This window comes from Lycorma delicatula, chromosome 1 (assembly GCF_047948215.1).
Source record: "Lycorma delicatula isolate Av1 chromosome 1, ASM4794821v1, whole genome shotgun sequence".
In the NCBI taxonomy this organism is placed as follows: Eukaryota; Metazoa; Arthropoda; class Insecta; order Hemiptera; family Fulgoridae; genus Lycorma; species Lycorma delicatula.
The window spans coordinates 248,206,897-248,229,604 of NC_134455.1; the positions used below are offsets into that span (position 1 = coordinate 248,206,897).

Sequence of the window (22,708 nt, forward strand, 5' to 3'; positions counted from 1 at the left end):
CTAATGGATGTTATTTTCAACAAAAATCATACATAGATCATATTTGCGTAACGTTTTTAGGAGATTTGAGTGAGTCGGAGATGTCTTAAACTGTGATGCAAATACATATACACCTATAAATATCGGTGTTAGAATTCAACTGCTTTAATATTACATTAATTGGTCAGTGATTCGTAGTTTAGCATTTACAATATAAATAAATTTGCTGAAAGATTTAAAAAAAAGAACAATGGACAGCAATTTTCAAGATGGCGCACTACCACACCATAAATAATTCATTTAATTTATAAAACAACAACCGACCTTCGACAATACGCGACAGTTTCAATATAAGGCACAATATATTAATATTAAAGGTAAAGAATTTTCAACGAAGGTGTAGTTAAGAATGGTTGAATGTGCGTGCCACAAAGAATTTTTTTTGGATTAGGTCAAAACCAAATAAAATGATGATCAAATAACACAATAGGTTTGTCATATTATTAAATTAATTACAGCTTAAGAAAGAAGGAACCTCTACTTTCATGGTTAAATTTAAAGTTAGCGTCTATCAACTCCACAGTCGGGATGATAAGTAAAAATGCTGGCATCAATGCCACACGATTATTTTCTCACTGTATTAAAAAAGTATTTTTTTTGTATGCATACTGATGGGCAGTTTAGGTGAAATATCACTGAATGATATATCCATGAGGTGGGATCTGATGCTTTAATCGCCGATGCCTATTTCGAAGTAACAGATTCAACTCTATACGCCAGTATTTAAAAAAAAAAAAATGTATAAAGTTTTAATCGGATAAGGTTACTAAAGGAACCTAGCCATCGAGTACCAAATACCAGATTTTTTTCTTATCGATAATCAAATCTCTGACCCTTTAATTAAAAAGGAAAAGCTCAGGCACAGTTTCATTTAATTTGATAATAGCAGCTAACATTCTACAAGCGGATAATAAAGTAACACTTGGGTTTTTTTTTAAATTACCACTTCATCAGACTACGCAGAAACTGCAAAAGGGGATATCGCATTAGTAGTGAATGACAGAACTGTTTGTATCCAAGGTATACAACGAAACCCAAAGAAAAGGAAGAAGCAAACCAATTATTATAACCGGAATTTTATACAAGACGAATTACCTCAAATTGGCCAGATATTAGAAAGTAAATAAGCAATAACGAGTAACAGAGAGGGATAGGGAGGATAAATACAATATTTCGGATAGGGCCGGGAAGCTAATGGAATTTTCTACCCTTTCTCCCCAACACACCCGTCCTACAACAAATCAGTGAAGAGCAATCATCATGCTTTTCTGATTTACTACTTTACCCTTACAAAGGAAATAAAGGGAATTAAAGGGGAACAGAGGAGATGGGGGAAATAAGGCAATCCTCGATGCGGCGTATCCACTTCCCAATTTGATTGATGGTAATGTACGGGAGGAAGGGGACAATGGAGACAGTAGGGAGAAAATACGTAAAAAGGAACGAAGATCATACGATATTACGTTACACTTATTTTATATTTATTTTTATCAGTGTTCCTTTCAGATAGAGGCCTACTTTTATACATCACACTGAACCTCAAGAAAAATCGGTTTCAATAGGGACCAATAAATACTTTTAGTTTTAGTGTATGCTTAATCTCTACCACAAGTATTTATAAGTTGTGTACACTCCCAGAGGACGTATGTATAACTTGGAAAGAAATCGAGTTAGATTTAAGATTAATCTGTCAATATTAAGATAATAGTTATTATTTACGTGCACATTATAATACACCCCCTAAGCACTAATACTACTACTACTACTACCACTAATAATAATAATAATAATAATAATAATACAGTAGTAAACAGTACGTTTAGTAGCACATAATAAAAGTTTTAAAAAACTAGTAACTGTAAAAATTTTATAAATTATGTTCATTGTAAATCTTTCTGTGTAGAATGAAGAAGCACCAATATTGTCATTTGAATCTACATCTCATTGATGTAATGACTTTTATTTATAATAACCTGTGTTGGTTGATATTTTCAATCATTTGGGGATATATAAAAATATTTTAAAAGATTTCTTAGCTGGTGCCTAGATTTCAGTAGAAAACCAGATTGGAAAGCCGATAAATAAATTATTTAGATGGAAAGAAAAATTGATGGGGTAGAGATAATTTTATAAATTGGAAAAGGAACATTCAGAAACGATCTGAAAAAAGTTCTTTGTAACTTGTTCAGAACAGTTCAAATTTAACTTAATTATTTCAATACTCCATCCCGGTAAACAAATCACAAAGTGTTTTGTTAAATAAGGGAGAGGACAAAAGTTTTTGAACAAAGTTCAAAAATTTTTTACTTTTAATTTTTCCTTTCTAATACTTTTTGAGCCAACAAAAAATTCCCTCAAAAAGGAAAATGATTCCTCCCCCCCCCCCCAAATTATGTTAAATGTAAAATACATTTCAACTGCGGTTAAATTTAATTCCCCATAAAGTTCCGTCGAGCAAAAATGTTTATTTACTTTTTGTCTGAAGATCGCGGAAATGATCATTTTCTATGATATAAGGATTAAAAAAATTCTGTTCATCAAAGTTTATATACGCCTTTTCGTCAACTACTTACATGAGAAGAATGAAAAATTGAATGAAAAGATAATCATTTAAAATTTTTTACAATGTAGAATATTATATAATTCCTAATACTCCCGAAACAATACCCAGTCTCCTTTGACAAAAATTATATTTCAGTATTAATTAGCTGAGAATTGTATTTAAAAGTACAACAGGAAAAATATTTAAACGTATAAATAATCTCTGTAGCAAAGATTTATTGAAATTCTGAACAATTGTTCCGATTCATCCACCTAAGAGACAGTTTAACAAGATTAATACGCTGATGATGTACGGCAACAAATTAAACGACGAAACTTTAAAACAAACAACAAAACTTGAAACAGTTTGGTAATAAAAAATTACGATATTTTTGACGCGAAAAAGAAATCTAGTTACAACCGGATAAAACACCAGAAAAAAGATTAAAAGAACAAGCGGAATGTCGAACATTTTAACCGATTGTTGGTCTACACTTCTGTTAAAAATGTTCACTGAATAGAATAACTGAAAATTAGATTCATTTCCATTCAGAAAAGTTAGTCATTTTGTGGAATAAATACTCTACGATGTCCGTAATACTAATTCGAAATCCGTAAACCATTTATTTGTGAGGTCACAGAAACTAAACATCCTCTTCTAATCGCCACCTAAATGAAGAGTTAAAAAAGAGTAGATTTACAAGTAAGGTATAAAAAAATATTATGAAATTAATACAATAACGAGATTTATTTTTTTTAGCAAATTAGGGAGTACAAAATCTCCATTACAGTTAAAAGAAAACAAACGATAATGAAATAAAAAAAAACAATCTTAATTTTCATAACACACACCATAACACACCAGCAGAAATAAAATATTTTTTTTCTTTTTTGGAAACTATAACAAAGATGTTTATTCGGCAACTAGCAGACCCGGCAATGCTTCGCTATTGCTAGCTTTGAGTGTATATATATTAATATATATATATATATATATATATATATATATATAAAATGATCACAATTGAAAATTTGATAAAACGTTAAAAAAATGAACATACAGAACATCACAAAATTTAATCTTTCACTTTATCTCTTTTTCCCCTTTGTTCCTATTTCCCTTTTTCTCTATTTCCTTTTTTCCTTCTTCACTTTTCCCCTATTTACATTTACCCATTTTACCTATTTCCCTTTTTACCTTCTTCTCTTTTCCCCTATTTTCCCTATTTCCCTTTTCTGATTTTTCCCTTTTTCCGGCATGTAAATCGGTCCAGCAGTTTTTAGTTTATAGCGGACATACATACGAACATTACCTTTTATATATATATATATATATATATATATATATATATATAAGAAGAAAGTCTGTTTGTATATTTGTTTTTTTCGTAAATATTTCGACACCGGCGTCACCTAGCGGTTATTGCTTTTTGCAAAAATTTGTCTTTTCACGTAACTAATGTATATTCTGAATATGAGCCAAATCGGACCATAAATACAAATTTTCGAAATACGAGCTCGTATTTCGACCCCAGCGCCACCTACAGGGTCCATTCGGAAACCTTCGCAGGCGTGCCCACTACAACTAACCAAAGTTTCATCGCAATCGGATGAACGGTTTAAGAAGGCATAAGAGACATACAGACAGACAAACATTCATTTTTATATATATAGATAAAAGAAGTTACTTCCTTCAACAATAACAGGGATTTGACAATCCTTTCATTTTTTTGTCGTGCCATTCAGTGGCATAGAACTTACTCAATTTCTTTTATTACCAACTATGCTGATTCCTGGATATATTCTCTGGTAATGCAGCTCTTTTCGGAGATTTTTCTACAAAATTCTATTCACCGCTTTGGATTAATCTAATTAACGATCTAAATAAATACTTCAAACCAATTGTTTCCTGTGTACAATATGTCTAAGGAAGAGTCATACATAACTTTGTTTTGACTAGAAGAAAAAAACTGCTAAACCGGAGGTGGCCGTACACCCAGAAATCTTTAATTTCAGTCGATTTTACTACAAAACCGATCCATCGGGTTAAGTTTAGATTACTTCTAAACCATCACGATTTACTTTTTGTTAAAAAATCTAGACTTAAAAGAAGCAAAGGAAGAGAAAAAATCCAAAATTACCAAGCATGGTAAAATATTACGTATTATAACCTAAAATTACTATGTTACTTATAGTGCTGGTACTTCAGACACCATTATCCAAGTTCAATGGCAAGAGAAATTTATAAGTTGAATAATGAAACGCGTCGACATTATCAATTCTTTGATGATTTTTTTTAAAATTCCATTTTATTTTTTGTAGTAATTTACGTTATTGAAAACGTAGTTTCATATTAATTAACATTTGTATATTGTTGAATCTTTTAAAATAATATAAAATTTATATGTATAATACGAATATTATTCTATTCCCGGGGTTATAATTATATTTCTTTCGTTATTTATGTCATAGCTAAAGATTTAGGTAATTATTTATTATAAGCAATTAATTGTTAGAAGACCTAGTGACCAAATGACCTGTTTTTCATGAGTATATTCAGTATATATCCAAAGAAACTTTTCTAAATTATAAGAGCTTTTTGAAACTTCATTAATTTCTTTACTTCCGCATCGCCTAAATTCATATTCTTACTATGGTACTGTGTTTATTTATGAAATTCAATAAGACTTGCCTTCCCTTCTCTTTATTTAAAATTCAGTCGATTTCTTCATAAATTCAGAGTTGAATATTTCTGGCGACCTGACAGTTTGTAGTAAGCGATAGAATATTTTTGCCTGATTAGATCATTGATATAGCGTACTTATATTGTTAAAACTTGTATTAAATATTTTCTAATTCATTAACTTCCTTTATTTGAGTGCGCCCAGTACGTTACAATGAGTTATTTAACGGCAGAAAGAGGAACATTAATTTTGTTTCCTTATACTATCCCACCATTTTGTTGCGATCTCCATTCTTACATCTATAACGCAAACAAAGCATGAGGTACAAAATGCACAGGCCCAGTTCAGTTATTTTTGACGAGTTACTATGCTTATTATACAGTCAATTCCACTTTCACTTTTGTAGTGTTTATTATTCCATTCATTTCGAAATATCCCATGGAATGTTATCCTTTACGAATTTAAATTATTTCAGAAAATTGAAGATGTAAATACTATACTCCTTAGACTATAAATAATTGTGGGTAACAACATAAATTGATAAAAAAACATCATCGACCCAAGTGACGAAATATAGCCTACTTAATATAAAATACAAATTATAATATAATATAATATAGATTTAAATAGGCTCTATTTTATTTTTATTTTTTTAAATAAGAATATCAATTTTATTGTCCTTTTCCGACTAATTACGGCAGGAAGATCACAATACGGTAAGAACGATCAACTACGTACAACTCTACTCTCGCTCGATTTTTCTTTTATCGTTTAGGCACAATAACATATGGAGGAGGAAAATGTCGTGTGACTAAGAAACAAACTTTGTTGAACAAAGTACAACTAATCCTGCAAAATAAATTGGCTGGTTTTTTACGTTCTTTCTTAGTCACACGGCATTTCCCTCCATCTTATGTTATTATGCCTAAATGATGAGATAGAAAGATCGAACGAGAGAGGAATAAGAAAAGATTGATTGGACTGTTTTATTTTTTAATTCTTGGTTATGATATCACTCTGCCGCTTAAATTACTAAAAATTACACATTTACATTAAATTAGAACCCAGTATAATAGTATAAAAACTAATACTAAGGTAGCAATGATATAGGACCTGAGTAACGGATTCCTGCCAATTAAGAAGAAAGTAGTAGAAAATATAATAATGGAAGTAATCAGAAGGCGATTAAAAGGAATCTTTTTTCTAAGGCTAACAGGTCCGTTTAACCATCGTTCTTTAAAACATTGCCCGCTGACAGGCCTCAAAAGATGTTGTTCAATGAGAAGAATTACCGGATCAGAGTAGGAATTTATGGAAAAATTTAAGTACTCTGACGATCATTCTCACGATTCAACTTGGGTCTGATTCTACAAGTCAAGAGAATAGGAGTATAAATACTCTAGGAGACGAGTTAAGATCACTTTTGAAGAATCGAGTATTCGACATGATTGTAAGACGCCGTTTAATGCGGCGCCTTAATGATTGTAAGACGCCTGCAGTACGTGTAGTACTGCAGGGTGAAGGATGTATTCGACGTGACGTTACAAGCATTCCAATGTAAAGAGTACATAAATACAGGAATTTTTCGGTGAGTTACTGACAGCCTATTAGTAAAAAAGATAAAGTACTAAACTATACGGTTTTATTTGTGAACAGTAAAGGTATTTGCAGTTAAAGAATTTTAGTCTAACCTTATCTTTGTTGTAATACAACACCGGTTGTCATCGGTGTAAATATTAGCGGTCTTTTGTCAGTGGGACTGAATACTGGTTTTTAATATTTAACTACCTGGAAGTATATCCCGACATTATTTTAAATTTTGTTTTGTATGTAATCATTGTTTATTATTATTATTGTAGTTGTGATTACTATTATTATTATTTTTTTATTATTGTCGTTTATTATTATTATTACTGTTGTCATTATTAATATTTGTCTTATTTCACCTTCGTTATTAAACTAATAAATGTGATTATATAAACAATTTCAATTGTTAATCTCTCAATATTCTGATCGAACCGCGAACACGCGACAATATGTTATGTTAAATAAAACCTACAAAATAAAATTTAAATCAAATAAAAGTTTGGTCTAAAGGTAAACAGAAATACAAATAAAAATTTTTAATTAATTCATCACAAAAAAATTTAAAAAATGTATGTAAATTACAAAGTCCTCATAAATTAATTCATGAAAAGAAGAAATAAATAAATGAACTATGAAGACAATGCTAACATTAACAACATTGAACTCTGATTCTGATGTTTGAACTCAAATATTTTCTCAACAAAAAAAAGACAAATAGATAAGTAGAAAAGAAATGATAATTTTATTTCTTTTATCAAGAAAACATTATTTCACAAAAAAAGTATTTAAAAATTATTATTATGTTGAATTAAAATATTTTATTTAAAAATTTTTGTAAATAATATTCATTTATAAATTCTATGACTACTTTAAATAACAAACCTTATAAAATAAAAAATTAATACAAATTTTACAAAAATTATGTTATCAATTAAATCATATTTAAAAGTTCCCTTTTGTTAACGTTCTAAAATTGGCTGATGCATCCCTGTATTGAATGACATATCTATATCTTCTTCTTTCTTTCCTGTTTAGCCTCCGGTAACTACCGTTCAGGTAATACTTCAGAGGATGAATGAGGATGATATGTATGAGTATGTATGATATGTATCTATAATATCTACAAACCGGTAAGCTACCGGTTTGTAGATATCTTTATTTACCTGTACGTAAATAAAGATTAGAGAAAGAGAAATACTAAAAAAAAACATGATTTTCTCCAAATGCTACTTCAAGACTAAATCTCAAAAAGAGTGATCATCCGTCATTGCAGATAAATATAGTATTTATACGGAATGCTTAGAAAAACTGATAACCGACTTTTACATTTATGCAATTTCAATCAATTCAAACAAATTTAATCTCAGTAGATTTGTTTTTATTTATTTATTTTGTCTTTAGTCACACAGTTAGATAGAAAAAAATGACAGTATATGGAAAAATGTTAGGTTGAATATTTTAGATACGAATACAAATAAAACATCCATATTTATAAATGTAAGCTTATTTTATTAATGTAGAATTAATACCAGATGAAAGAGTTTATTTCGATGCGCTATTACATGAGTTATTAAATAGTTGTTACAACACATGCATAATTAGTTACCACGCACGACAGGTCTCCCGACCACATCTCATCCCACATTTTAAGCAGGAAACAGTGGCGTATGTCGGAAGTTTCCGACCATGAATTACGAGCACGTTGGTTAAAATAAGTTGGAACGGATAGGAAAGGGTGCGGAAGGGAAGTGACAGTACGGATCTGGTTCGGCCCAGGCGCACAAATATACGTTCTGCGGGGAATATATTGCTCGCAATTATTATATGGGTAAGGCCGGGTGCTTGCATTCTTGAAGGGTTACGAACAGCGGCTGCAGAATGGGAGGGCACAGCGACAGAGAGGGCAAGAGGACGATAGTTTGTCGTCGGTGTCTCATGCCAAGGTGCCAGCCGTGGTCGGGGGTAGGATCGTTGAAGCAACCTATACCGTATAACAGCGCTGCTGTGTTAATGAAAAAAAAATGACATAAATTACACACGAAATTCATCCCTTCCATAGGTATTCACTCACACACTCCCTACCCACAACACTGTATTTTGGAACGTACAGTATTGGATTTATAGCGGTCAACCGATAGACCAATGGCCGTCGTTATATAAGCGAACCGCATCACAGTGGTGGTCCGAAACAAAACGGGCGGGAAAACTTCGCTCGTTCCAACGAACTACAACATGATTGATTCCATAATAACATCAGCCGGGATGTGACCGATAAAACATCGCTCCCGGTTTCACAAAATACGGCACAATGCACTAACACATACGACACACACATACACACACTTAGTGAAATTCTACAGCACTAGATACATTCATTCATTTAACAGGCGAGTTTAAAAGTAGTAAATCACCGATACGACAACCAACATACACAATGTAAACTCATAGAATTAACGATCACAACAGTTACTACGTCGGACGGTAATGCGGTATATTTAAGTTAAAATATACGCAGAACAATTCCTGAAAATATGTTACCACTAACTGCAAAAACAGTACTGATACAAATTGCCATCAGTTAAATAGGAAATTAATTATGTACGTTAAATCTTCATTTTGTTTTCTATATAATATAAAACGCCAATTTCATGTCACTTTAAAAATCCAACACGAAATCAAAATAAATTGATTTAATCAAAAAATTAATTCAAATTAATTTAATCAAATATTAAAGTCACACTTTTTGTTATTTCTTTTATTCCAGTTTGGTATTACCATCATTAACAATTTAACGAGTATGTGGCGTTGAGACATAAGATGACATAGAGAGAAACAAATTTGCGATTTTCTAAGAGTCGACTAGCCGTAATAGTGAAAAATATTCTTGTGCAGTTTGGCGCAAGACCGAATTTTTATTATTTAATTTGGTTTAATTTTTTTTTTTTTTATCTGATTTAATATTGCTAACAATAGATACCGTAGATAAAGAAACATATACGTTTTAACTTGCAGTATTATAACGAACCACGCTTCGAACTTGCTCCGCTCAAATTTTTTCGACCTTAAATTATGCGTAACTCAAGAACAACTCAACCGATCTTCATCTTGACCACGGTATTTTGGTGCGATCAATATACCGTGATGAACATGAAGATTGGTTGAGTTTTTCTTGAGTTACTCACAATTTAAGGTCGAAAAAAGTTTGAGCGGAACAAGTAATCCTCGGCTCCCGTGGTGTGAGTGGTAACGTCTCGGCCTTTCATCCGGAGGTCCCGGGTTCAAATCCCGGTCAGTCATGGCATTTTCATGCACGCTACAAATCATTCATCTCATCCTACGAAGCAATATCTAACGGTGGACCTGGAGATTAAACAAAAAAAAACCCAATTTTCATCAAATTTTCACATGCACAACTTCAAGTACACTATTACAACAAAACTAAATATCAAAGAAATTGAACCAGTAGTTTGGGAAATTTTCGAGGCACAAAATGTTATACATATGCCTATAAATATATAACGAAACCTCAATTTAAGTGTGTGGTATTTTCTTACTCCTCATACCTCAAAACGTAAAGAAAATTCATTTCATCTCTCCCCACTCCCGCCTAGCAACCGAAAGTATGCCATACGTTTCTTCGAAAACTCGGTATAAAGATGACGGCAGGTTAAGATATCGTAATGAAGTTTTAAAAATCACTACACAGATTAACGTTGAAAAATTACAACTATTCCAGTGGATGATCATTTACAAATTATTTCAAATCTCATCATAAAACTTTTATGTTTGAATTAGGTACAATCAGCTTTGGTAAAGCAACAAGAGGCTATTATGTGTAGAGTTTCATAACGGAAAATAATCCATTATTCGTACCAGTTTTAATCCTATAATTCTGTAATCTGTAAAAATGAAAAAAAAAAAAACGAATCTTATTTTTTTATACTTATACAGAAATACACAAATATTTTCAAAGTTAATAAATTATCTTTTCGTTTCACATAAAATATTTCTTTTAAATTAGTTAAGTGTACCACTGGCAACACAAATTATTGATTGTATTCAGAAATAAATATGAGTAAAACCAGAGAAGAGTGTGACAGTTGCTTGGTTTTTTGTATTTCTTGTTTAAAACAAGACGAGTAACTGGATAAGTGATATTCGGGTAATTTTTGCAGCTTTTGAAATGATGTTTATGAATATTTTGTAAGATTCAAATCTGATAATTTTTTGGTCAAATATCTATGAGGGGATTACAAATGTTGCAGTATTAATGTTTTTATTATCAACAGAGTCTGTAGACCGATTAAAATTCGGCAGACGTCTGAATTGTGATAAATCGCAAGCTAACCGTTCATTAGACAGTGTAATTAACTGAATCTCAAGACCTACGTACATAATTCATTATTGGGAATTCACCTTCATCGGGAACGTGGCTGAATGTTGTGTACTTCGGTCATGTACTTTCGCATGTCACTGAACCAGTGGCGGATGCGGGTTTACTTCACAGACACCTTAACTTATTCTCAAGTTAACACCAAGTCACCAAACCAAAAGAAAAAAAAAGATTTTTCATAATATTACTTCTATTATCTTGTTTTCCAAATTGCTGATCACGCTGTATCCAAGTGGATTTCAGACAGACAGGCATCTGCTTTCATAAAATTGTAAAAGTCTAATTCCAACATTTTTTGTCTGCGAATTTTATCTTAAATAGGGTGGTTAAATTCCAAACTTTCAGTATACATAGAAAAGAATTAATCAGCAACTATATGAAAATCCTTTTAGCATAAATTTAATGAAACACTCTTTAATGTAACGTACGCGTAATTTTAATAATTAATTCAAAAGATTTTAATTCAAAAAGTAAAAAAAAAAATGTTTAAATAATTCATTTTAATCAGAAAATCTATTTGGATATTTAAACTGAAAATGTGTGTTTGTATATATATATATATATATATATATATATATATATATATATATATATACACACACAGTTATATATGTTACAGTGATTTTATTAATTAAATAAAGAGAAATAATATTTAAAACAGGATGAGTAAATATTGTTACTGGAAATATTTGAAAGGAAACAAATTTCTTAAATCAGTGAAAATAATGTATTATTTAAAATTATGGCGCAAACGAGTAGGCTGAGTAATTTTAACAAACTGCAAGATGTTGGCTTTGGTTACTAAGCCAATTTTGGTAGGAGAAATTTTTTGTCAAAATTCTTTGAACAGAAACACTGAAATAAGTTGTTGATATTCCATTCGAGGTGAACAACGAAAGAAAAAAAGGCAGATAGAGAAATAACGGACAGTAAAAGGGGAAGAAAAAGAGCTAAGTTATAAGAAGGAAGGAAAGAGAAGGCGATAGCAGTTGATTCAATTCTTCAGCCTTCCTTATCCACCGACAACAGAGGATAGAAGAACCTTATACCTTCAAAACCGACTCACACCCGGCTCGAATCACCACACCCTCCCAGCCCATCTGAAACCACAATCCGTGAATTGTGCAAGCCAAGCAGATTCAGGTTGGCTTATCAACCGCCACAGTGAACCCTGTTGTGGTGTCTTCTGCTTGTTGAATTATAAAGAAATACTGAAAAACATTTTCTTTTCCTTTCTCTCACCTTCTCGTTCTGAACTTATTCTTTTTTTCTCTATGTACTTTACTATTCCGTCTCTGAAGTCTTTTCCGAGTTATAGAGAACGCGTAATTCACTTGGGGCTAAATATAATTGAAACAATAGTACCTCTCTCTCACTCTCTCTCTCTCTCTGAAACTTTACATACTTTTTCAAAAATGTACAACATTATATCTATTTTACTGTATTAAACTGAAGAAATAAAACGTCGTTTACTGCAACAAACTACTACAAAAACGTTTTATTTCATTTGTTATAAATATATATTAATAATATTAAATACCGGGAAGCATTCCGAACCGTATTACACAAAGGTTTAGTAGGGTAAAAAAAAATCTATCATTATTATAATATTGTTATATTTTTCTCTCCAGTTTGATCCCTCACAACGCTTCCATCTCCTCCATGTGGCATTATTTCAGATGTAACATTAAATCATTAAATTTGTTTTCATTTATTTACATTATTTGATATTTTATAGATGAAAATAAATAAATATAAAAGGTCATTTTTTTATTTGTTAATCCATTAAACAAAACCCCAGGAGAAATCCTCATTTTACTAGTAGTAAAATCAAAAGGCAGTCTGATTAATATAATTTGTTTTTTTGTCTTCAGTCATTTAACTGGTTTGGTGCAGCCCTCCAAGATTCCCTATCTAGTGCCAGTCGTTTCATTTCGGTATACCCCTACATCCTACATCCCTAACAACTTGTATAAGTATATATTCCAAACGTTGCTTGCCTGCACAAGTTGTTCCATTTACCTGTCTCTCTAATATCAAAGCGACTATTCCAGGATGCCTCAAGATGTGGCCTATAAGTCTGTCTCTTTTTTAACTATATTTTTCCAAATGCTTCTTTCTTCATCAAGTTGGGTAACACCTCTTCATTTGTCACTTTATCCAACAATTTGATTTTTAATATTCTATTATAGCACCACATTTCAAAAGCTTCCAATCTTTTCTTTTCAGGTACTCCGATAATCCAAGTTTCACTTCCATATAAAGCTACGCTCCAAACATATGCTTTCAAAAATGCTTTCCTGACATTTAAATTAATTGTTGATGTAAGAAAATTATATTTCTGACTGAAAGCTCATTTCGTCTATGCTATTCGGCATTCTATATTGCTACTGCTTCGCCCATCTTTAGTGATTCTAATTCCAAAATAACAAAATTCTTCTACCTCCATAGTCTTTTGCCGTCCTATTTTATAATAAATGAAATATATACGAAAGAAGAAATACCTCAAGTTTTTGAAGTAACACGTATGACTTGCACTCCCAAGACGCTGTAAGGAAATTTAAAGAATATAGAACTCTTGGCTTTGTATCACATGCTCCTAATAGAAGACATAGCAATCGCTCTCCAATCCATTTCGGTAACCCAACTTATCGCTACGAAATATTTTGTACTGTCATCAAACAATTCAGTCTTGTACACCATCCTTAAACCAGATTTTCAGTAGAGCAATTATGTTAATTAAATTAATCATAACATAATCATAGGTTTTAGTATGTCTTCTAATGTTCTGATAATACAAATTCAATTCGTTACAGATTACAATATGCATAGTTTTATACAGCTACTTAATCGAATTTAAAACTAAAAATATATTAGTACGTATAAAAAAATATATGTCTAATAAACATGCAACCAAGTTGTAAGTTTTTCTAAAATTTCATTAAAAAATTATTTCACCTAATTCTTTTTCTTTATTTGTGATCTTGTTGAGCTTTTATGAAAAAAAAATAATAATAATATTAAAAAAAAATATTTGCCTGTTTTTTTATTATTTGTTTCAGAGATCTAATTCGACAGAACGATTTTTTTTAAAATAACAGATTACTTTAAAACGTAGTTAAAACTTCAGAGATAAATATTTACTATCCCATTAAAATAAATTATTCTGTTGCTGTCACTATTTTTTATGCACTATATTTAAATACATTTTTAAATATAAATTATGTATTGTTAATAATTTGAATTATTCACCGTTGTTATTTACCTAAGCTAGTCATTGCACTCAAACTTTACTCGTTCATTAAAATACTTTTATTGTATTTTATTATGAGTTTTTACAAGTACGAGCAAGGGTTTTAAATTTGCCATTATTGATTTCTAATATCGACATACATTTTCGAAACTAAAAAAATACGTGTTTGTTTTCCCTATTATAATCAACATAATAAATTTTGTTCCTTGTATTTATACAGTCGTGGAGAGGAAAATATATTTTTCGAATTTTCTTATTTATTATAAATAAGAAAATTCGGTTCATTGTTACCGATTAATTAATTTAACCTTTTTGCGTTAGTTTCAAATAGTAATTTTATAATTAGTTTAAGATTTCATTTTTGACAAAATTATATTATAGGATTATAATTAAGAGGAATATAAAATGTACTATTTTTCCAATGTCGTTAATCTCTTCATTTTATCTTTATATTTAAATTGAATTTATTAAAATAGTTACAATAAAAAATATATAAATAAATAGATTAACATATACACATGGAAAAGCGAGCGCATATTACACAAGTTTTAAAACGTAAAAAAAAATTATGACCGGCTTACTAGCAACTCGCAGAGTATTATATTCTACAATACTCCGAATTGATATGCACACAAGTATTAAATACCTTAAAATACTCAAATACCTTAAAATACTCAAAATTTTAACAACAATTATCAACCATGATAATTCGGAAGTTACAATTTAATTTGACATCAAGCTACTAAATAATCTGAAAAAAAATTAGATTAAAATTGATTTACTTCTACAAAAGAACAAATTCAATTCGTTATAAAACAAAACAAAATTACAAACAGCAACTTTACATATTCATTACATTGACTTTAAAATATTCCAGTTCAAATTGTAGTAAATAAAGTAATTGTAGGAGTTTGGTAATTAAGTCCAAATATGTCGTAACTTAATAAACAAGTAGAAATTCGAAGCAATAATAATGAAAATAAATTTCAAGCTGGCCGACTTAATTAACTTAATTAACATCACAGGTGAGTATATTTATTAAATCCGACCGAAAAGAAAAATGAAAGCATTAACAATGAAAACTATAATTCTACTCCACCCACGCGAGTAAATTAACAATGTAACAATAAATTAGTATTACATAAATCCTCAATAAAGAAACAAATTAAATAAACAAATCGGTAAAAAATGCGCGATATAAAATGGATCAAATTAATCATATGGTAGTTTTAACAGTAAAATACGGATTATATCTCGAACAAGCCGTACAGGCAATTAGAGATGTGTTGATTTACTTCGCTCTTCGTCCACTCACCGTTCTAGGACACAACAATACGTTTAACTAGCCACCCGTAATATATAGTTTCATTTTACTTGCATTATGTAATTTAGCTGTTATGACTTAACATCATAACTCGACCGATTCTATCATTTTTTTTTCTATTTAGCCTTCGGAACCACCGTCAGGATTACTTCATAGGACGAATGAGGATGATATGAATGAGTGTAAATGAAGTGTAAAGTCTCTAAGTGAAAATGAAGTGAGCGAGTGTCAGTCTCAGGTCGACCATTTCTGAGATGTGTGGTTAATTGAAACCCAACCACCAAAGAACTCCGGTATCCACGATCTAGAATTGAAATCCGTAAAAAAGTAACCTTTACTAGGATTTGAACCTTATAACCCTCGACTTTGAAAATCAGTTGATTTGCAAAGACGCGTTCACTACTAGACCAACCCGGTGGGTGACAGATTCAGTCTACTAGTAGATATTTCAACGCTTTCTTTTTATTTATTTGTTTAACATTGATGACCAGCCCTCTTCTTATTGTTGTTATGAATTTATTAACGTAATATCCGAACTGATCAACAAATTATCTTCCTGTAAACTGATGTGACGAATTTACAACTTTTCGCTTCATAGATTAGCGTAACGTGGTATTCATCATCAATGCGTCTGGTAAACTTAACCATAAGGACGGAAAAAGGAAAAGTATTTCGATTGTTTTAAACGATGGTAAGCATTAATATCGCTAGCATTCACTTTCATTTTTACTTCCTTGTACGAAATAAAGGAAGTATTGTAATCGCGAAAAATTTCGGTTTTAAGACTGCAACGGAAATATCCATTTTTATCATCCCTGAATCCATTTTGACTAATTTAGGTCTGTACGTACGTACGTATGTATCTCGCATAACTCAAAAACGATTAGCCGTAGGATGTTGAAATTTTGGATTTAGGACTGTTATCACATCTAGTTGTGCACCTCCTTTTTTGATAACAATCGACTGGACCAAAAGTGGCAAAAAAAGCCCAAAATGACAAAAATTTGGATTCTGGACTTTTTCTTAACTGAAATAATAAGCCCTCACTGAGAGCTTTTCAACGATATAGATACTTATTTTTTTTTTTTTTATTTGGCTAAAAGTGAAATAAAATTTTAATTAATGAAATATTTGGATCTTACAAGGGGGCACATCGGTTCGAATCACAATTCATCTTATTTTTTTTAACTTTTTTTAATTTAAACATATTGATTTATTAATAATTATTAACCTCTGTTTGTAAAAAAAAATTTACGATAATAATAATTCAATAATAACAATAATATATATATATATATGTGCAAAAATATCAGAAGTCATTAATGAAATTAAATTTTATGTACTTTCATTTTAAAAAAATGTGTATATGTAATTTAATAGTCGTGCACGGAAGTCATGTGGGGTCCACATCAGTTTTTTTAATTATCGTTTATGATGCTTTTTTAATGCTTATATTCTATAGAACCCCATAAATTTAAAGGGTATATTTCATCAAATATATTGTTCCTGATCGTTTTGCTTTATTTTAAGATCAGTTACTATATGTCTCAATAATCTTGTTTTATTGCTCAATAAATAATTTCTCATTAAATATTTGGGATGATGAAAAACGCTTTTGCGTTATCGTCACCCGAAAAAAACATAATACAATATTACAAAAGAAAATATATTTAAATAATTGTTAAATAGTCGAATACAGATGCTCGACCTTAAGAAACAATAAGATATTCGTCAACTAATCGCACTGTTCCTTAGAATATCTTGGATGTTAGCTTCTAATTTAAATTTACGACGTATGCCGCATAACATACACAGTCCACAAGTATGTGGTGTATCGTTAGTCCGCAGTTGCAGCGAACACAAACGAGTGTATCGGTCTGACTCATTAGGTGTCCACGTGTAAGATTTTCTAAAAAATACTACAAAGGAGGAGGAGGTTTTTTCGTAATAACCTTTCCACAATTATTCTGGACTGTAAAATCTCCTATGCAGCCTTGATGTGTCGGAATTATTATCTACTGTAATAATCCAGTCATCTTGCCACCTTCCTCGAAGAGTGTGTTTAACAGAATTAATAAAGTCGGTAGTAGTTACACGAGTGGTGAAAGACGGTTGGCTATATGGGTCTAGCAGCGGAATCCGCACGTTCATTACCCGGGATTCCCACATAGCAACAATTACTTCATAATTAGAATACAATACCTTCGTATAAATGCAGCAAAAAGAATTAAACACTAATAAGAAACATTTTCACCTAAATAACGTTCTGAATAAAATTCTCATTTAATCGCAAGTTTTGTATTCTAGAACTGTAGATACATATAATTCCTGTCGCCCAAGCATTGTTATCTATAAAAGTAAATCGTAATCATGTACTTCGTAATAATCAAATATAGCAGCCACTACGAAGAACGCGTGGTATGACTGCAACGACTACAGTAATATCAATAATAACATAGAATCTCTTCATTGAGGCGTGTTTTTATGCATATTATATAACATGTAATAATTTCCAACAGTATGTTGTGGCAACATTTAGCTTGAAGCTAACGAACAAAGCTTGTACAATTAGCGTTTTATATATAATCAACTGAGAGTATTCATGTGTAACAATTTCGTTATCGTTCGCTGTATTCACCAACTCTTTTATCCCCAATTTTACTTCCATTCCCCAATTTCACTTCCGTACATTGTACTAATGATATTAATTTCAGACAGCTAAACATGAATGGATATCTAATAATATTACCTTTAGTACATTTCGTAATATAAATACTTAAATATAATGGAAAGAGAATAACATATTTAGATTTATTTTTTTAAACATTTAATGATGTCTGACAGAACGTGCTATAACATCCAACATGTTATACGTACGTTTTAGGCATTAATGTAAGCGAAATATTCACTTGTATTGCTTGTACCAACTTTTAGATTTTTCTCAGTGCCGAAAGAAGAAAAATATACACTTCTTCATATTAAGGTGAAAACAATCATTTAGTTTTAAATTTTAGCATGCACTGCAACTGCCCACCTTTTTTCCTTGTTTAATAAATTTCTAAAGATGTAACCTGAACAATAGATGATGCGACCGGCAGCAATGTTGACTTACAGATGTTAGCATGTTGACTTACAGATCGGCTGTACGCCTTCCCGGCAAGATTCTGGTATTTTTTCATTTCTAATTCCATTTGTCTCATTTTTCACGTTGTAATAGCATATCCAATGATACTAATATTATAAAACGTCACGAGTACGGAAAATCCAGAATAACTCATTGAAGAACCTTTTTTATGTTTTTTTTTTTTTTTTTTATAACTGGGACCACTTGCCAAAATTTTAATAAATACTTCTGGAAAATCAATGAACTTGTTCACGGAGAGCAAGTTAACGTGTAGTATCTTAATTTTATTTTGATGTAGATAAAACAAAAGCTTAATAAAATTGTTTTAAGTAATGTAGAGAAATAACTTGTGGAAGTATTCACTTCTCTTTCAATGCAACATAATAGTTGCTCATTAATATTTGGACTGGAAAGCGCTTCGAAGTAATAGTTTAACAAAAGTAAAATGAAACGTCAATCATGGAAACTGTTTGTGATAATAGATTGAAATAAAGGATGTATATACTCGTATTAGACAAAGTAGGAGTGTTAGAGACAACTGAGAGAAAATAGTTTTTCTGAGGTAACTTTATGAGTCAATTGTCATTGGGGATACATTTGACAAAGCAAATATTTAACCTGACAAAACAAAATACATAACCTGCAAATATTTTGGCAAAAAATATGAAGAAAATTTACTGTATAAAACATAATATTCCTCTCTATTAGCTCAATACAATTAAATTCCATTTCTGTGAGAGATGTAGAAAGGTTGTTTAAACAAATCATGTAAAACAGTACATATACATATCTTACAAATTAAAACAAGAATAAGAATAACATTTTCTGATTTAAAATTATAATTCAGATTACAAGTAAAACAATATAAAAGAAATTTGATTAGTTTGCTTAATTTTTACCACACACTAACTCCGGCGCTGAATAATATCTACGAGTATACTCCACCAGCAATTTTGTTATGGCTTTTTTAAATAACGTGTATGAAAATGATTCTTTTGCATTTGGCAGATTGTTAAAAAACTGGCTCCTGATTTATACTAGAGGTTTATGCTAATGCAGATCTACAGATGCTTTTTCTAACCAGCTGCCTGACAGGTGTTCGATGAACTTCCAATCCATTTTGTTATCGACCTCTTCCATTTATATTCTTGTATGCAGAAACAAGTGTGGTTAATATTTCAGAGTTTAGAAAGCAGGTCAGAATGAAACTTTATCATTAAGACCCCATAGAGTTCTAACAGTGCAATTTTTCCATATCATAAGACTTTAAACATGTCTCTGTGCATTATCTCCCCGAAGGAAAATGCCGCAGAAATAGGGAATTTCTCATAGAGAGAAAGTTAAGAAGTTTCCTTTGACAGCATGTGAAAGTGTGGTTTTGTACAGGGTGCAAGATTATTAAATTATACAACAGATTATGTTTTAAAACATCTGAATATTTCTATTTTTAAAAGAATCGCAGAACTTATATGAATTTATACGTTGTTTATACTTTGTTACATGCATTTAGGAATTAAGGATGCTTGAAACAGGGTCCACTTGAAATATAATACAGGATTGATACAAATGTAGACTGCAACACTACAACCTCTTCTATTCTGATTAATAAATAAATAAATACATTAAAATCTATTACTATCAATCAAATGAGACAACTAGTAAAGAATAACTTTAATTTGTTATTATAAATTTTAATTAGATTATTATAGATATTATTGATAATTTTTTTAGCAGGGCTCCCAATTTCCTTTACACCCTGCCCCCTACAGTTTCATCACACAAGTGAGCCCAAACAACCAGGTTAGAATATATAATAGGAGAAAACTGTGGTACCACACAGAGAACAATTATATGCCTACCTTTGTATGTTGCACGAATTCAATTTATCAAAAACTAGAGTATATAAAAGTACATGGAAAATCTAACATATAACAAAGAACATGTAAGGAAGAAACAAAAAATGTAGAAATACAACAGAAAATGTAGAAACACATAAATTATTTCAATTCACTTGCTGACGTTAACATTATTGAAGGCTCCATAATTCCATTTTAAAATATCATATGTTAGTACTAAAAAAGTCAATGTATTCTACAATCTCATTCAAAATTGCAACACATCTTGCTACAGGAGATATCATCAAATTATCTGTGTCGTAAAACTGCCTGTAGTGTCGAGTGTTACCATAAATTACTTTTAATCTAATCAGGAAAACAAATCCTTATAAAAGTGAATGTAGAGATTTGTATAAGGAATGTTCAGTGGCCTTTTTGCAGTGACCATGCAACAAATATAATCCTAATTCATGGTAGAGTTCAATATAAGGAGCAGAAGGAATTGAACCTCTATTGACAAGAATATGACAAAACTTCTTTTGGACTGCTTCAATCTTGTTAATAGCATATACCCTGTCATAACTTCATGTAATCCAACAATACTCCAAAACATGTTGTATTTTCTCCTTGCCCGTGATACAATCTCAGTAATGTGTCGAGAAATCAGAAGTTTAGAATCTATATTAATTTCTAAGTCCACGAATGTATGTACTCCGGTTGTGGTATTTACTCTGATTCTGAGAATGGTTATGCAACATATATACTCATATTAATCAACGGCCATACCACATTGAACACACTGGTTCTCATCTGATCACTGAAGTTAAGCAACATTGAGCATGGTTAGTACTTGGATGGTGGACCACTTGGAAATACTGTGTGTTGTTGGCATCTTTTACTCCTTAAATGGATCATGAGACCTTGCCGATGGTAAGGGGGCTTAAGTGCTCAGTGATACAGAGTAACTGGACCAAAGGGGCAACCATATCAGAGTGGTATCTGTTGAGAGCCAGACTAAGGAATGATACCTGAAAGAGGGCAGCAACTCTTTCAATAGTTGTTAAGGGTGTAGGTCATGAGGATTTAAATGGCCATATCAACATCACTCATCTTCTGAGTACTGTGCAGCTGAAAGCAACTGAAAACTGCAGTTGTTTTTTATCCAAGAAACTGTAGCTCTCTGCATTTTCATGTAACAAAGATGGAGGCGCCTTCCTTGGTAAAATATTCCATAGGTAAACTAGTTCTCCATTCGGATCTTCGGGTGAGAACTACTAAGGAAGAGGCCACCAGAAAATTAAAAAAAAAAAAAAAACATTCTATGAGTCGAAGAATGGAATGTTAGAAGCCTAAAAAAGGATGGTAGACTAGAAAATTTACCAATCTTAAATCCTGGTCAGGCATTCACACACCTCAAAAATTGCCATCCATCCCATCCTCTGAAGCAGTACCTAACAGTGGTTCTGGAGGTTAAAAAAAAAGGGTTGGAAAACTTAAAGAGAGAAATGAACAGGTTAAATGTAGATGTAGTAGGAATTAGTGAGGTTTGGTGGGAAGAATAAAACGACCATGATTTTAGAATAATTAACTCAGCTTCAAATAAAGGGGAGGCAGGAGTAGGTTTCATAATGAACAAGAAGATAGGGAAAAGAGTAGAATATTTCAGAATGCATAGCAACAGAATCACTGTAATAAGGATAAAATCAAAACCTAAGCTAACAATGTTAATGTCTACATGCCTGCAAGTAAGTACCCATGATGATGAGGTAGAGTGTGTATACAAAGAAATTGACGAAGCAATTAAACACATAAGAGGGGATGAAAATTTAATAATAGTTGGAGATTGGCATGCAAGCATAGGAAAAGGCAAGGAAGGAAATATTGTGGGTGAATATGGTCTGAGTAAAAGGAGTGAAAGAGGGGACGGC

The 22,708-nt window shown here is 31.2% G+C and overlaps 1 pseudogene; it reads left to right on the top strand.

Moving 5' to 3' along the window:
- Nucleotides 1-21,552: 21,552 nt before the first annotated feature.
- LOC142318631 (5S ribosomal RNA) lies at nucleotides 21,553-21,671 on the top strand (annotated as a pseudogene).
- Nucleotides 21,672-22,708: the final 1,037 nt, after the last annotated feature.